This window comes from Typopeltis vanoorti, chromosome 4 (genome assembly GCF_054136105.1).
Source record: "Typopeltis vanoorti isolate ZY-2024b chromosome 4, IOZ_Tvanoo_1.0, whole genome shotgun sequence".
Classification (NCBI taxonomy): domain Eukaryota; kingdom Metazoa; phylum Arthropoda; class Arachnida; order Uropygi; family Thelyphonidae; genus Typopeltis; species Typopeltis vanoorti.
In genome coordinates, this window is record NC_143552.1 from 154800274 (window position 1) to 154814928 (window position 14655).

General features: G+C 35.5%; 1 protein-coding gene across 1 annotated transcript in view; it reads right to left on the reverse strand.

The window, feature by feature from the left end:
• Positions 1–12360, reverse strand: part of LOC150107773 (neprilysin-1-like) — a 129952-nt gene extending 117592 nt beyond the window's left edge. The window contains exon 1 of the mRNA XM_090392040.1: positions 12281–12360. The gene's annotated coding sequence lies outside the window, so the exon portion shown is untranslated. The remainder of the gene's footprint in view (positions 1–12280) is intronic.
• Between the last annotated feature and the right edge of the window lie 2295 nt (positions 12361–14655).

A 14655-nucleotide genomic window follows, 5' to 3' on the forward strand; every position in this document is an offset into this window, starting at 1 on the left:
AATTAAATATTTTCATGTGAGAAACCACCTTTTATTGATGCACAGCGTAATTTGGATCCTATTATTTATTTTGCTCCACATTTAAAATTAGCATACGCTGCAGCTCTTGGACATAGATGACCACATTTTTTTTTTTTTTTTCAGATTTCGTACCTTTTTTCTGCATAAGTTGTTACAAAATATTTTGGTTGGGTGGTCGCCCTGTAGAGAGTTGGCAACCAGAGCTCGGACTCCATTGGTGTGACTACAAGACATTTATCTATGGTTGCAGAAAGTCCAATTCCAATATTTATTTGTTCTTATTGCTTGCTATTGACTCACCGACATTCTGTCTTCTGTCACTGCATATAAATGCCATTATTATACACGAATACTAATCCATCGAGGAGATAGTGACAGATAGATAGCGTGAACCGCGAAGAAAATTTCCCTATGGGAACTAAGGTAATGATTTTTTTGACCAGCATCGGTGTAATTAATACGTATACTAGTCAAATAACAACGGTGCATATAAATATAAAAAACGAAGATTAAATCGCATATAAAAATACGTACGCAATTACGGTGGATTGTATGGTGCAGGGACCCTCCGGGGATGATTTCTTGGTCACGTGTAATTGTAACATCCTTACAAGATTGAAATTGTAAAACAACTTCAAATGCAATCGCATGAAAATATATAAAAAAAGTCATACCTTATTTAGGAGTAAAAATTTATTGTAATATAATTGGGAATCTCGGTAATGCACTATAATATTACCGATGTTAGAATATTTACGTCACAGATTTTTAAAATTAATAAATAACTGTTGGAGGAAATGCGAGGTTACATCAGATTGGTTAAAAGGCTAAGATTATATCTATATTTAAAAAAGGAGACAGATGATTGTGGAAATTACAGAGGAATAAGTTTATTAAATATTACAAAATTTACAGTAAAATCCTGAATAAAATGCTTAGCAATATTGCAAACACTCTACTCTCAGAAGAACAAAATGGTTTCAGACATGGAAGATCGTGTGTAGACAAGATTATTGTGTTAAACAAATTATTGAAAAAAAAAAAAAGAAAAAGAGAGAAAATTTAAAATATTAAAAAAAAAGTATTATATTTTGCAAAGAGGATGGAAATGAGTGTTCTACTACACTGAAATCTTTGGTTTCGTTTATTTTTATTATTATTATTATATAGGCACTCTACGGAGTCAGGGACTCATTGATGCTTATTCATTCACGCGCCACATCCAAAAAAAAGGAACCCGGATCTCATATGTTTCGTGACCACACCCTTATTCAGCTTCCAGGAATGATCCTGAGTTCTCCAAACTTGTCACGAGCTGTAAAATTTATATTTCTCGTTATATCTCTTCCTATTTCTTCAACTTCGAAGGCCGCACTCCTTCAGTCTGTTTTCAAAGTTTCAGAAATCAGATATGATTTTAGTTAACTCCTGCTGGACCTTTCTTTGTTGTCTTCTCCATGAAACCTAGGTGATGAGAACAGTAGTTCACATGTAATCTTATCAAGATGTTGTACAGTGATAGAATAACTTCCTCATTCCTACAAGTTTTTTCTTTGCAATGTTGCAGTTATCCGATGTGATGTCCTAAATACCCCAGCCGTATGATCTCTAAATCACTGTCCACAATTACTTCGATATCTCCAGCTTCATGAACTCAACCGCTTGCAAATTCCCCTTAATATAATACTCATTATGCAATGTCTTCATTCCAAAATGCAAGATCTTGCTCTTAGCAACATCCAACTGATACTCATTAACATTTGTCCATTAAATGAGTGTTTAAACCACTGCAAGGACTCTGCATCAGAAATGTCTTTTGCCATCCAACCCAACTTTGCATCTCTCACATTCAATTGAATGTTTCCCTCCACACTATCCCTATTGTTAATGACAATGGTCATTAACAATAGGTGACTTTAATATAGTCACCTATTGTTAATGACCATTGAGGGTGACTTTAATATAGTCAACCTTATTCTCTTCGATTCATCTTCTCCACATATCACTTTGACACCTGAGAGATAACCCCGAATCAATCCGTGCCACAAGCTTATTATGCATATCCATCCATTTGAGATTGTATAATAACTTCCTGTGTGGAATTCTGTAAAATGTCATGGCAAAATCTAAAAGAAGGATCGCATTTCTATTCCCCTTATCCAACTCCGTTCTCGCTCTTTTGTAGAATGTGAGTAGATTGGTAACACAAGACCTTTAACAAAGTCATGCTGTCCGCTATAAGAGATGTGTTATCTATTTCTGGATGCGGTTTCTCACCAGCCTCTCTAATACCTTAACAACTACTCCAGAGACACACAGCAATCTATAATTGGCTGTATGAGTTCTACCTCCACCCATGTATAACGAAATTATCTTGTTCTCCTTCCACTTATTAGGAATCGCTTTCGTGGTGAGACTGAACCAGGTTAGAGGCACAACTAATTCTCGAACACATTCCCTCAGCACACGTGCTATGCTATTTAAACCCACTGCTGTTTCTTTTCCTTCAAGTCCTCTCTGAATCAGGGGCGAATTCTCCATGATTGCTATGCAAGTTCATTAATTGAGAAAGAAGTAATATTTATTTAAGTTAAGGGATATCACATCCCATATTGTTTCATAGCCGAATAAGAAACTCAAAGAGTTTCATGCTGAATATAGAAACTATATAAAGTTCGGCGAGTTTAAGCGTAAGCAAATACCTGGATAGTGCAACATCTGACCCATTTGGTAGTGCAACATTGAGGCAACTCATAGTATAGGTGGAGCAAGATCCGATCACTAAATAAGTTCATGTCGCCGATTGAAGCCTTGGGCTCTTCATATAATTAAGAAGTAATATTTATTTGTTAATAAATGCATGCATTTATAAGCATTTCATTTAGGTTTTTTTATTTTTGTAGACAGAAGACGTCTTAAGCTTGCGCGGCAATAATTGAGCTTTGCGTTGTGTATCGAAGGCCGACGCTAGTAAAGCTACCTTGGCTTGCTCGGTTGTAGGAGCTTCCAGGTCTTCTCAGCAGCACTGTGATTTCATGCGCGCGTATAGCCATTTCACGTCGTCTCACTCTGTTGCTTAAACACAGGCCATACGCAGTCAATGTAGCTCTAGCCAGTGAGCTTCAGCCAGCCTTTACAAGTGTGCGTGTTGCTTGGGAAAATTAAGTTACAACCAACGTTTTATGACGATGTTATTGACCAGTTCATAAAGAAGAACCGTAAGGTAGAATTTGTATTCAAGTAGCTAAACTGAAAAAGATAGAATATCATTTGTAAAATAAATGTTGTATTTGTATGATTAAATGTGCGTAAATTTTTAAATATAGTTTTAAATGGTCAGTAATTCATTATTCCGCTAATCAGACTTCAATCATCCTCCCTGAATGATAAAAGAGCAAGCGTGAATTTCAAGACCAGCATTCGCCCCTGCTCTGAATAATTCCACAAATTAAAGTCTTAATTTGTGGAATTATTTCTCTCCCCTGCAATTAATTCTCCTGACTCTGGGAATGCAGTCAGTTTATAACTTCTTTCAACCCTTCCCCGACCACTTCCTACGCACAGCTAATCCCTCTACCACGAAGTTTCTGATACCGTGGAACAGATGCAAGCAGCCTTCCCAGTTTCTCACCATCACTTGCCATTTTACAATTCCCCATGTTCTCCATTTTAAACAAAACTCTTGTCGGTTTATCTTCACTTACCTAACTGTAAATAAATACGAGTATTGGATCTGCAATAAATATACCATATTGAACCGGCAAATTTATAGGGCGCGGCTCTTTCTCAAAAAATACAATGTACTTTATCGTAAATAAGATGTTTTCATTAGTCCGAAATCACGTGAATAAGGCAATGATGCATAAACGCTTCTCTTCAATACGATTAAAAAAATGAAATCAATCCATCAAGCATAAGAAGCCCATAAAAGAATATTTGTCAACGTACAGAAATGGGGAATATTTGTTCTAAAGTAAATTGTGTAGATCAGAAGTAAATCTAAAAATGTAAAAATTAGCTAAATACTCGTTTAATCTATAATAATTATAAGAAATATAAACTTAGAACGGATATACAGAAAGGAAAAAAAAATGCAATTCAAAAAAGGCAAAAGAAATGCTTTGTGAAAGCCACAAATCCCAAGATATTTGAGATACTTTTGGAAGAAATTCGGGTTGAAATAGCAAAAGAAAACGATGGTTGTTTTCGCATTGCATTATGGATGCCAAGAGATAGAAGGGGAAAAAATGCATTCTTTCTCTTCCGCTCCTTTCATGTTAAAGGCCATACTGGGAACGAGGGAGGGTGGAAAACTTCCAGTAGAATCTTTACTACCAGTTTATAGCGAGTCTTGATATTAAATTTCGAGACGTTTTCCATTTTACTGTGAAGATAATAACTCTGCAAGCAAAACAGGAAAGTTTGGGGAAACTTTAATATCAAATTCACCTATAAACAACAGTTAGAAGCTGAAAAAATGATGAGAAAAACACGCTGCTTCTACATTCCACGCTATAATGGAAGAGTTAAAGGATAAAAAAATGGTGCCACGGACAGAAACGAAGTAAAAAAAAAAAAATACTTTAACGACGTCATGCTTTCATTTTAAAACTCTCCAACAACAAAGAATTTTGCCTTAGTTCTACACAAGTGAATGCAAAGACAGCTTTTTCATTCTTAAGCTATTTCAGTGAAAAATGGTTCTTCGTTTCTTATTTTTGCATGCACTACAACGATTTATAAATGCATCCAACGGGTTGACACGTAAAAGTTTTCACCGTCTGTAAACCGATTTTGTTGTTGGTTGCACTTCCATCATGTAAACTGTGTACAGATACTGTTTACAAAGCAGGTCATTCACTTCGGTTAGTCGAGATGTATTAAAGTGCGTATAATTTCTTTTAATCTCTATTTATAAACCTTAGTTTAATTTTCAGTTGTGTGATCTATTTTCAATTTTCATTACTTGCTTTTGCTTTTTTTTTTTTTAGTATATCATCCTAAATTTTAATTAAAATTATAATTTTATTCATATTTATATATGATGTGTATTTATAAACAAAAACAATAGCAAAAACTTTGAGCATATGCCAAACGAAAAATGAGAAAAAGTATTTTGGAAATTAATAAAACACAGACGGCAAAAAAAAAAAAAAAAAAAAAACGTTATAAAATATATATATATATTTTTTTTTTTTTAAATCGTAATTTTATATTTAACACATGATTATACTATATAAAAAGTATGTAAATATTATTAGATAGCTAAAAATGTTTTAAAAGTTTTCGAAATTACTACAAAAATTTAAAAAAATACTACAACACCTTTTATAAATAAATATAAAGACTGATGATATATCATAGTGATAAAAATTTTATGTTTATCACTATGATATATCATCAGTCTTTATATTTATTTATAAAAGGTGTTGTAGTAAAAATTTTATGTTTATAGCAAGCTCAGCAACAGAATCAAATTGCAACTTTACCAGATGACGATTCGTCCCATAATCACCTATGCCTCTCCAGCCTGGAGCCACACCTCTAACGCTAACATTATCAAGATTCAGCGTGTGCAGAACAAGTGCTTGAGAATGATTCTGAACGCCCCGTGGTATGTTAGAAACAGCCAGCTCCATAGAGACACAAATATTCCATATATTCTCTCTTATCTACAATCCTTAGCTTCCAAGTTTTTTCTAAAGACGTCCACACACCCCAATGATTTGATTCAACAAGCTGCAGCATATGAGCCAACGGACATATTCAAATATAGAAGACCAAAAACTATATTAGCCTCCTATAACGATGCATAATCTCCATGCCCATTCAGGGCGAGCAAACTGCTCGTAAATTTTACCCTCACTGTAACCACGACAGATAGCGGGGAATATGAAAAGCATCTTGCTTCACCCTTAAAGACATAAATGTCAATTGTCAATTGTCAATTTTATGTTTATTCATATATTCATATATTAATAGACAATGACTGATATTTTTTTTCTGTACTAGTGTAGTAGATGAAAAATTAAACTTTTATGTTGTGCTTGTATGTATTACTTGTTCATTCATAGCATGAGTTCTTTCACGATTTTCCAGTAGCAGATGAACTCTAAATAGGCATATTACAAACTATAAATAGGCAATGGCTTGCCTTCGAGAGACAGCATAAAGGTTGTGACTTACCGGTAAAGGTTTTCTTGGTAGCCACAGCATTAGTGTTTCGAGTATACCAAGAATGGTGAGATAAACAAAAACATCATTGAGTGTATATATATATATATATATATATATATATATACACACATACATATATATACATACATACATATATATCTCCTTCAGCATCTTTGTGACGAAGTGAAACTAGATGCTCGTCAGTTGAACCCAGCAAATTTTATGGAACTGCAGGAATTCTCCCCCCCCCCCCCAGGGGGTGCGATACCTTTAGATCGCATCAAAATTAGATCACAGCCAGTCTTGATAGGAATCGCGGAGTCGATTCCTATCAAGACTGGCTGTGATCTAATCCAATGCGCATTGATATTTCTAATAAACTGAGGGCTCAATGCACATGACAGTAAAATAGATGAATCCTATTATGGCAATATGGTTAAGAGCAAGTCGTGTTTACAAAATTGGATAGTTATTATAATATCGTGTCGAATTTGAATAAGGAATTGGAAGCAGAAAATAATTTCGATTTTGGATTTGAATAAGGCAATCTACGCTGCATCGCATGAAGATGAAGCTTATGGAATTAAGGGTAATGCATTGAAGCGATTAAAGGGATTAAATAAAAATCGCTGCTTTATTTGTTCTTCATTTTCTGTCCTTGACGTTGATTAAAAGTGTAATTTCAAGAGCTAACACTAAACGGAGACAAACATGATAAAATATATCAGACAGATTTAAATAGGAAGGTCTCATTATATTTGCAATCAGCAATGCGAGCTTCTGGTTTGAATGGTTGACCTGATGAAAACTCTAGCTTCTTGGAGAAAAATCTCTTCACCACCGCATGAGACCAACCAACTCATCTTCATTTGAAAAGCCCTTGTAAAAACTCCTGCATTCGGTGACTCGATTCAAATTCAGGTATTTCTTTCTAATCAAATATCGTGTGGTTCTCGAGAAATTTATTTAAAATTGTTGATCGGAGGAATAGTGAAACTAAGTTTAAAATAAGAAGTGCCTCATCCAAAAGGTAACAAACATACTTGGATTTTTGAAAATGACCCGGAATCAGTTGCAGGATTAATTGATTATACATACAGGGTTTCGTTGATTTGCAGTACATGCACTTCTTCGTTTATGCAGAATGATGATTCGATTTTATTTATAATGCGGTATCCAAACGCCCTATTATCTCTATCAGACGCAGTAAATATGGATGATGCAGTAGTAGTTTGGGAACATCTTTTTCTCTGATGACCGATTCATCTTCAGGAAAAGACAGAGAAAATATTCCCTATATTTCGAGATGCGAATCCGGTATTGAAATTCTCATTTTAGATTCATTCCAGAAACACTATTCAAAGGCTTAATTGCGTTGAATTAAATTTTTTTTTTAACGAAAACGAAATATTGAATATGCTAACAGAGTGAAGGCCATACAGTTCCAAAAGTTCCCATTCATTTATCTGTATGCTGAATCCTCTTTCAGGCGCATTTGAATAAAACGATTTCAATTAATAGAAACTCAGTCGACATGGTTGAGTAACTCGACGAACAGAATCAATCTTTGGAAAACTTCAAAGTAGCAACCCTGATTTAGCTCGTATGTTGCGGTGTTTGGGGTCGAGTAAGGTTTTTCAAATAAGAAATTAAACTACTTTTATCAATATTTTTCATAACCAAAAAGGACTTTGTTAGCTGATGACATTTCCAATTTTGATTTTTTTTCTAAGTTTGCGAAAATGAAACAACACCTGGGTTGACCGAGAGCTCTCGAAAATGATTGTCTTTACATCGTATGTCATCGCCCCGCTTATTTTAGATCTAAAGTGGCTTGAAAAACTACAGTATTTGGTTTCTAGAGAAGGAAATATAGGTTTATAAACTTTGGTGGGTGGGTGGGAGTCACTTTGTTAAGTTTTGGCATTCCTCGCTAACAGTATATTTTAATAGTGTCAGCAATGATCTCTCATAAATTTCTCCAGCTTACCTTAAAAGTATTTAATTAGATTAAGACAGAAAACATAATGTTAGCATTGTGTTTTCTTCAAGTACTCGCTCAAATGATTTGGGAAAGGGATATTGTCCTGTTGAACGTCTAAAACTCTTCAGAGTTGTATCATTCATTAAGCGTTATCTCAGAAAGTGTTTTGATGCTGTCAAAGAAAGCGATTTCATTGGTTCTCTTACCATACTAGATAACATGCTTCTGTCAACGTAGCTCTGAGTATAATCGTTATATCATAATGTTGCATTTTTATGGAAATAAAAGAAAAACCTGCATTTGGTTACAAACATCTGTTTGATGTGCTAACATGGACATCCGCAGAAAAAGTTTCCACGGGGAGGAGCAAAGCTTGAAAATAAATAATTACATCAATCAATAAATTTTTATTCACTTATTTAATTTTTTTTTCACAAGTAATATTTTTATTATAGTCCTTATAAGGACTGGCTTAAAGGCGCGAAGCAAGAATGCTTTTCATCTTCCCCGTTATCTGTAGAAGACAGTGTAGGGATAAGGTGGTATTCAGCAATTAAAGCTCTGATCATGGCAGGAGGGTAACAAGCAATAGCCGAGCCTCAATTAGAACTTCACTGGCTACAGCATTGCCATCCATTACCCTCCAAGGGTATTGGATTCTAACTCCCACAAGTAATATTAGTCCTTATAAGGACTGGCTTAAAGGGGCGAAGCAAGAATGCTTTTCATATTCCCCGTTGTCTGTAGAGGACAGTGTAAGGAAAAGGTGTTATTGAGCTATATAATAATATAATATATAATATAATATAAATATATATAAAGCTCTGATCATGGCAGGAGGGTAACAGCAATAGCCGAGCCTCAGTTAAAACTTCATTGGCTACAGCATTGCCATCCATTACCCTCCAAGGGTACCAATTTTAGTCGCCTCGTACGACATGCATTAGCTACATTGGTGCTATTCTTATCCCGGCAACCACACGGGGACACAAGTAATATTTAACATTAACATTAACATTTCTGGCTAGATGGGTGAAGGAAAATTGCTTTTCATATTCCCCTTTGTCTTTTAATGGTAGGACTTTAAATGGAATGTTTGTGAGCTTTATGCTCGCCCATTGAGGGCAGTGAAGTTAGTTGTGTTCAGCTGAACTTAAGATAGACTTTGGTCTTTTATATTTGTTGATTTCTTCTTCATTATATTCCGAGGCTTCCTTGATTAAAGGGTTTGGGTGGTTACTTGTCTTGGTAAAGAACTTCTCAGCTAGATTTTTGAGAAGGGAAGAGATATAAGGGATATTAACTTCTCTATGGATCTGGGTGTTTCTTATTTACCAGGGGGCATCCAGAATCATCCTCAGGCTCTTATTCTGTAATCTCTGAAGTTTTAGAATGTTTGAATTTGCGGTGTGGCTCCAAGCTGGGGATGCGTAAGTGATAACCGGTCTAATTGCCATCTTGTAGATTGTTAATTTTGTTTGCATATCCAGTTTACTTTTTCTGTTGATCATAGGGAAGAGCTGTGCTAAGACGTTGGATGTCTTAGAGGTAATGTAACTAATATGTTTGCTGAATAGGAGTTTACTATCAAGAATCACTCCAAGATATTTAACTTCAGTCTGCCATGGAATCTTTACTCCCAATAAATAAATATCCTCCATGGTGTGAATTTTCTTTCTAGTGAACAGTATGGCTGAGCTTTTCTGGGGGTTAACTTGGATCCTCCAGTCTGCCATCCATTTTTCTAAGGTGTGTATGCTATTTTGTAATCTTTTAGTTGCCAGTTTTGGGCTCAGTGATCTTGCCATCAGTGCAGTATCATCTGCATATAATGCAGTGAATGTTGTTCTTGGGTTCAGAGGGATGTCTGCTACATATATTGAAAACAGTAGAGGTGCCAGAAGAGATCCTTGAGGTACGCCTGCCGAGATCCTGCGTCTGGTCGAAACCGTTTCGCCTACCCTGACCTGCATGTATCTGTCTTTCAGGTAAGAATGTATTACCTTTATTAGCCTGACTGGAAAATTAAATTTTATCAGTTTGTAGAGAAGACCTTGATGCCATACTTTATCAAACGCCTTCTCTGCGTCGATGAAGATGGCAACTGTATTGAGTTTCCAGTTGAAACCTTTAGTAATAATTTCTACCAGCCGGTGCACTTGTTGGGATGTACTATGGGCCCTACGGAAGCCGAACTGTTCATTAGGCAAAATTCCTAACTTATCTGTTTCTGCTTGGAATCTTGAGAGGATCACTTTCTCTGTTATCTTTCCGAGGCAGGATAATAGGCTTATGGGTCTGTAGCTTTCAGGTAGGTGAGCATTTTTTCCTGGCTTCTTCAGTGGCATGATTGTGGCTGTTTTCCATGTAGAAGGGAAATGCTGGAATCTAAAGATGGCATTTGTAATGTTGACGAGATGGACTATGGCCTTTCTTGGAAGTAGTTTTATTATTCTATTAGTTATGCCATCCGGTCCTGGGGCTTTTTTATTGTTTAGATGGGAGATGATATTTATCATTTCTGTTGGATTAGTAGGAGTGATAAGTTCTGAGTTGACATTGTTCTGTCTTTGACCTAACATGACGATGAATCTTGTATATAAGGTTGATATTTAAATTAGTATACGATGGGTTGCACTGAGAACAAGTAATATTACTTTTCATGATTTATTAAAACATCAATATATAAAAATTTAATAAAGGTGTATAATATATTTTACAATATTAAAGAATATTTTTTAATAACTAAAATATTGAATTATAAATTTTAAGTAAAATATTAGTTACTTTTTTATTTCTAAAAGAAATAAAATAATTTATATTTTTAAACTATGTACAGTATATATGACGTCATATTCGTTCTGAACGATTTTTATAATTTATATATGGAGATATTATGACTGCTTTCAGTTCTTTTTTTTTTTTCTGATCCGAGCAATATCTGTGTTCAAAATATCCTGTTTTTTTAAGTTCAAATTATCGCTTTTGAGTTTATATTTGCTAATCGTATGCTTGCGTTGTGGTATTTTAATACTTTTAGAATAGGGTTAAAAGTATTAAAATAATACTCATAAGCATTTCGGAGAATTATTTATTATACATATATGACAATATAATAATGCAGGTACTCGCACAAGCTATTCCAATTATTATCTCAGAGCAATAAGCAATTACGGTTTAACATAACATAGTTTGTATGGTAGTTATATCAATCATGGCTCACTTACGATAATTTCAAACTCCAGTGAAATTTACGTTTTTGAAATGCAACAAATTTTCCTGTTCTTATGAACGCTTTTTTTTTTTTTTTAACTTTTTTTCTTCTTCTTTAACCAACATTCAAGTCAATTCCTAATAAACCACCACTGGTTCTGATTGTTTTAACAAATAAAAAATAAATAAAAACAGTTATATATAATACGTTGAATTTTTCAGAGGTCAGATACGGTTCCACTGGGTTGCCATTTAGCTATTGTTTAATGTATTGTGGAGGAAAAACTGCTTTAGACTTTCCTAAGCTTTTAACATGATAATACGTCAGAGGAGGTTGCAGCAGAGCTGAGATAAATATAAAACAAATCGAATTTTCTGGAAGCTATGGAGGTTTTTAAGTAAACAGAGATCGAGTGAGATGGGGAGAAGGAGGAAGAGAAAATAGTTCTTGTTTTTTAAAAAAAAAGGATAAAGATTATATGATGTTGGGAAAGCTCGTTTATCTTTCTTGCGTTTAGCGCAGCAATAATAAAGTAATGTATGTGTGCGTGCGTGTAAATAGAGAGGATGCTACGCTTTGGATTCTAAGCACAAGACGGGAGGGATGGAAGATAATGGGTAACGCTTTAAGAAAAGAAAAAAAAAAAAAAACTGCAACACATGTGCGGATAAAGTCCTCCCACACCTGTTCACAGACATCGCTGCTTAGAGCAGCCGGTTGTCAGACGAGATTTTTCCCGATTTCGTTGCACGCTTCTGACCCCCGACATTACCTTTTAACGACGTTTCGCGCGCTCGGTTGCCATGGCTGCGTCATTCCCTGCATCTGGCACACCCGGGCGAAGGAAGCTCGTGCGTGCTTTAGACAAGAGAATAATTACTCACCTTCCCCACGAAATTGGTGCGGCAAACGGCAGACTCACGGCAAGGACCTCCGACGGCAAGCATGTGATACTCTACCCCGGCTATCAAACCTCCGATTCAAACAAGAAGGCTTGTCGGGCTTCGCTACATTTCTGATGAGTACTGCGTGGCGCCCCCTGTCACTCTTTCACTTTCTATTTCTAGCACTTCGATTACTGTGTTTTACGAACGGGAAAAAAAAAAAAAAAATGCGATTTTAGACCGCTGCTGGGCACCACCGTGTCGGAGAGAAACTGTATCCGCCAGCGTCAAATATGCTCTCCCACAGACTTCATGCATAAGTAACCTCCTCCATTCGCTCGTGTTCTTTTTTTCTTTCTTTCCTAGTTAATCGTCGGAGATGAGCGTGGCACTCCTCCAGCACCTGTAAAGAAAACATGGAAGGTGTTTGCAAATGAGATTTCTGTAACGACATAAAGATCACATGATCCACATGGGTGTGCAGCAAGAGGGGATCGGTGATACCTCAAAGGGTTTATATTTTGTAAGAAAAAAAAAATCTGATTTTCATCTGCGAAAATTTCATTTATATTAAATCGAAGTTTAAGTTTGATAAAATTACGTTTTCTATAAACTTTTTTTTATTGGAAATGTAACATAAAATCTGTGTTGTGATATTCTAAATGAACAGGATGTGTTTGTAATAAAAAGCCATCCGTGTTCAATCTATTTTTCACATTCACTATTGACTGACCTGTTTTTGTGCATTCTTTGATTGAAACTTCAGAAGCGATTTATTCAGCGGGATAAACGTTGGCAAAGAATTCCCAGAACTTTTTTTTTTTTTAACTTGCTTACAGCTTTGATAGTAAAGAATAAAATATTCTGAAGGATTTATCTCTTCTTTCATGTTTGCTTTGTTGAAAACTGAAAGTAAAGTTAGAATTACGAAAAGTAAACACAAATTTAGATAACAAAGATGAAAGACAAATATAAATAAACTAAAAACGATAATAAAAGTCTTATGTTCACGGAAAAGCTCTTGAATATGTACGACAGATTTCAATCTTACCGGCACATTGCGTATCGAATCGCAACCTGACAGAACTTTCAAATTAAAAAGTGACTTTTCTATGTCCTCGTTGACACAGAACCATCAAATAAAAAAAACACAGAACCATCAAATAAAAAAAACACAGAACCATCAAATAAAAAAAACACAGAACCATCAAATAAAAAAAACACAGAACCATCAAATAATTATCGACACTGTCAGCATTCCCTTTCCAGTAAAATATAAAACGAATAATGAGTCTACACTGAAGCAATCCATCATTTCTTTACGAAAACCAGCGAGACAAGCCGATATTAATGACATCCGGAAAGACTTCATCGTGGTCCGAACAACTGAGGTATTTCTAAAGACCTCATCGACAGCTTGAGGTGTTCATCAATATGTGTCATCTTATTTATTTTCTTGCGGAGTAGCATTTGCAATTAAAGTTAAGAAGTTGGATATTTTCGTAGAAGATCTTTGGTGTGTGTGTGTTCTGAAACTTGGCCCAATTTCCTCCATTGTGAAATAAAGATAATTCATAAAACGAGTCGTCCAACAGTTTGGCTGCCAGAATAACTAATTTCTCACAACACACACACACACACACACACACACACACACACACACACACACACACACACACACACACACACACACACACACACACACACACACACACACGCGCGCGCACACGCGCGCACACACACACACACACACACACACACACACACACACACACACACTTTTTGACCTCCGTGTAAAAATGTCCGTTATCCTAAAAATGTTACACGCAACTCTGCGAAGAAGGCGAGTTAATCTGAACTTTCTCTTACACTTCTTTCAAAGTTTATCCACAGAATGAAATCTGAGGTTATAACCTTGGACGTTACACAAATTTTTAACTATTTATCAGAATCTCCTTCAGTAAAGCCATCATAGTCTCGTGTGTGGTTCGCTCATCAGAGCTGTCCTAGAATCAAGAATATATTCCTCTTGTGATGAACATGGAGATAAATTTTTTTGCATTAAAAAAAAAACAGTCTGCTAAAACCAAACTACGAGAACAAAGCAGTTAACATGTTTCGCTGTAAACTGATCAGATTCCCCCCCCCCCCCTTCCTCTCCATCCCCAGGGCGTTCATCTTTCTGACGAAGCTGGGGGTCAGTAAACAGCAAAACACGTAGAAGTTGTTTATTTATCTATAACATATCGACGAGTAAATCTCGCAATTTTTTTTATTATTTATTTTAATATGTTTAGTCTCAACGGGAAGACAGAGTACAGGTACGTTATTTCGAGAAGCCTAAATCGGAAAGAGAGAGAGAGAGAGAGAGAGAG